Source organism: Eretmochelys imbricata, chromosome 6 (genome assembly GCF_965152235.1).
Source record: "Eretmochelys imbricata isolate rEreImb1 chromosome 6, rEreImb1.hap1, whole genome shotgun sequence".
In the NCBI taxonomy this organism is placed as follows: Eukaryota; Metazoa; Chordata; order Testudines; family Cheloniidae; genus Eretmochelys; species Eretmochelys imbricata.
The window spans coordinates 51,776,031-51,780,245 of record NC_135577.1 but is presented as its reverse complement, the minus strand read 5'-3'; positions in this window follow the sequence as shown (position 1 = coordinate 51,780,245).

Genomic DNA, 4,215 nt, shown 5'->3' with positions numbered 1-4,215 from the left:
GATGAGCTGACTCCTTTATTATATTGATTATGTATGCCATAATGTCAACAGTCAGATTTGCCTTTTAGGGTAAGGAGAAATTATCTCCTTTTTTTGTCTCTCTTGTGACCTTATGCAGTTGTTCTCCCAGGTCTGCTTAGAAATAAATGGTGGTGTGCTGAACTTATCCAACAAATATGATGTTCTATCTTGATCAAGCTTTGCATTGGACTTTGTAATGTGACTAAAGGTCTGCAAATAGGCATTTTTAGTTAGGAATGACTTAATTGCGAGGAACATTACCCACTATACATTTTGTAGGACAATATACTGTTCCCTCCTTGGAAGAATTCAAGTACTTTCACCAGGAAGTAGTTAATCTTTCATCCCTTCAAATTCCTCTATCCTGCCCCTTCTTGAATAAGTTCCTTGAAAGAACTGCAGTACTGGTGAATGTTTAGATAGACCCCATCTATCTCTGAGGGATGGAGTTTAAGGCCATGTCTAAACTACCACTTATTTTGGCAAAACTTACATCACTCAGAGGTGTGGAAAAATACCCCTGAGCAACATAAGTTTTGCCGGCATAAGTGGTAGTGTGCACAGCACTATGTCGGCAGGAGAGCTTCTCCCGCTGACATAACTACTGTCACTCATTGAGGTGGTTTTATTGTGTTGACAGGAGGGCTCTCTCCTGTTGGTATAGAGCGGCTACATAAACGATCTTACAATGGTGCAGCTGCATCAGTACAGTTCTGCCACTGTAAGCTCGCTAGTGTAGAAATGGCCTAAAATGACCTCCTCACACGAATTTTCTTCAGCAAAATTCAGTGAGGAAAGCCTCGGTTTTGTCTTTCATTTCCCACTTTCTACCAGTGACCAAATTTGGCTGGTCTTGGATTCCTCACACTATTTAGGAAGAACACAGCCATTGCACTGAGTATGAGTGATTGCAGCTTGAATTATTTCTGTTTTCCCTATAATTCACCTCTACCTTAAGAAAACAAACTTCTGCTGGTAATGTAGCCAACCAAGCTCCCTTTCCCTTCATTTCATCAAAGTAGTGCCACTTTTCTTTTTCACTGACGATGGATTTCATATTTTCTCCCCAAATATGACTGAAAAGCTAATGGGCTATTTCCTACTTGACTTCTTCTTCTATTGTTTTTGGACCCCTATTTCCTTTTCAGTTACTTGTCTTTTGTGGCTTAGACTTCGTTATTTCTATTATTTCATATATACACCCATGCTGTATTGTATCTACTGAACTCCATGTCTTCAGTTCTGAGCAAATTTACTCAATTAAAATGAAATTATATTTTTTAACAAGAACCATGTTTTCAAGTGAAGTTGAAGGAGAGGAATTTTGAAAGTGAACAGTTAATACAGGGATCTGATCAAACCCATTGTATAGGGCTTACTCCCACTTTCCCGCGTAGGTGCTCTAGTTCCTAGTTCAGACTTGCCTTACTGTGATTTTTTTTCCCCTATTATTCATGCTTTTTTACCCAATTTGAGCACCCAGCAAAGTCGTATTCAGTACTTTTTACTGTCAAACTGATGGGTTTGGGTGGAGCTTTGTCCTGTGTGATGCATAGGCCTGTGCCACTGTTAACCAAGTCTGCCCTTCCAACCTTCCAGTGGTGATTACCAACAGTGTGGTGACCTTTTTCTACATCATTGTTCACATATTCTGTGTCAAATGTGTCATTGTTGATCCACTAGCTGAGCTACCGTAGCATCTGTATTTTCTTGGCTAATTTTTCTCATCACTAGATGTATTTCTCAGTACCGGACATTTGGTTTTTGGTGGGGAGCATTCACTGCAGCAGTCAGAGTGATGATCTGTGGGTTGCAGCAGAGACTGAGAATAAGAACTCCTGTGTCCTTCTGACTCACTGTGTGATTTTTGACCGGTCATGTAATCTCTCTGCTCTAATCATGTTCCTGTTGTAGCGCCAATTAACGTGTGTAAACAGTGTCAAGATCTTTGTATTTAAGATGCTATATATTTGAAAGATGTTAAGCAGCTTCTGTCTTCCTTAGTGCTGTTATCACCCCAGAGATATGCTAGCAAACAGATTCATTGCTGATGTTTCAATCCAACTACAGGTAGTTTCTGTTTACAATCTGATAGCTGATGGTGACCTCTGATACCTTCTCTAAACTGCACTATCTCTTTAAAAGTGAATTCCTGTTAGTATTGAATTAATAAAAAAGGGTTTTCAAGCCTAGCATTTACAATCCTAGTGGAACATAGTTATATCATTGTACAGTACTGATGTTTAAAACCAATACAAAAAAGCTTCCACAGTTACTTGCTATTTTGCTCCATTAGTACTGCACTGATTGACTAGACTAGAGGGTACAAGGGCAAGCATTTTTCTTGCCATCTTTGTTCTTCAGGATTTGTATGTTAATAACCAATGAACATTTGATCTGCTTTGACCTCTCTTTAACAGAGGTGTAAAGACTGCCTCTATAAAATTTCAGTGGTAACATAACTCCACATAGGAATTTTTTCTCTTTCAATACATGCTTCCTCCACCCCCAGGTGTATTTTGTAACTGGCTGGAAGCTGAAGCTAGACAAATTTAAACTGGAAATAAGGTATACATTTTTAACAGTGAAGGTAACTAACCACTGGAACAGTTTTTCAAGGGTCATGGCATATTCTCCATCACTGCCAATTAAATCAAGATAGGATTTTTTTTTAAAGACATGCTCTAGTTCAAAAGAAATTATTGTGCAGAAGTCTCATGGCCTGTTATACAGGTCAGGCTAAATTATCACAATTGTCCCTTCTAGCCTTTGAACTCCCTGTACTCTCATTTTATTCTGAGTCCAGCTGAGAGATTTTCTTCATAATAATTTATAGAAGATTTAGTCCCAATAGAACAGCAGTTATCACCCTTTTTCTGACTGGTCCCTCATCTAGTCAGGACTGAGTTAGAACTCTAAATACCTTTTGAGGATCTGGACCTAAGGCACTAAGCATTCTTAAAACTATTGCCCTATGTCTACTGTACTTGTTTGACTAAGGTGTTTTTGTACATTTGCAGCAAGTGTTTGATCACCTTCACAATTCTAACTGATTATCTGAGTTTAGTATCACCAGCTCGTGTTATGTACAAAATGCTAACCTATCTATTACTGGTGGATCATATAAACTACTAATTATAAATGAAAATCAGATGTTACTTCATACTAGTTAGTTTTTCAAAAAACATCCCATTTGGTTTTCAGAAGGCAGAAGTTGGCAAAATGCAAAAATTTGCAATATTAAATGATATGCCTGTAATCCACATTAGCTTCATAATTATTTACCATAAGTACTCAATTTTGATAATTGATCTTGCATTACATTTCCTCTGACACCTCAACCTTCATTTTAAAAAGTCAAAACCTAAAAGGACAGAAGGAGCAACATAGGAAAATTGGTAACAGGACCGGAAGCCTTTCTCTGAAATCCTTACGTGTTTGCTTTTTGGCAGCTACTGTTAAGTGAATTGGTTTTGATTCTCTTCCTGTGGAAAATCACATCACCAAGAAAACACTACTGCATTTGCCACCAATAGCAGTCTCAATGGAGGGGCTAGCTGTTAAATTGGCATGAAGACTGAATCACCCTGCAGGTGTTACCTCCATGTCAGCATTGAGGCACACTCGCTTGGTAATGGGGGAGAACAGTACGGGGAAGTGGGCATTGATGCTGTACCCTAATAAACAGAGGATTGTGTCTCCACTACTGTCCATCGAACACTAATCTACTTCTGAAAGATGTTGATGAAGTAATACGATGCTCCCCGTTTGTTCCATAGGCAAGGAATGTTTAGTTTTCTGCCATTGTTTTGCTTTTTTTCCCCCACTGCTATATTCCCCAATTTCTTTCAACCAGAGAAATTTACCTGACTCAGTTATATAAAAAGGGAGTATGTAGCAGCCAAGCAAGCTACCATAACGTTTTCAAAGTAAAGGCCCCCTCTCGCCCCTCTGTTTTTTTTTTTTTTTTAAATAAAAGGCATCTGTGGATAAGTCACTGCCCTCTTCATACATTATTAGATTCAAATAGTGCTATCTTGCTTTTAACACTTCCTTATCCAAATTGTTGCCGTAAGAGGCCACATTCAAACTTGATGTAAAGAAACTTTGATCTTACAAACTTGTGGGTAAAGAAAGTTAGCAGTCCTACTACTTCAGCACCTAAACTCAATGTGGCTAGCAGAGGTTAGGAAG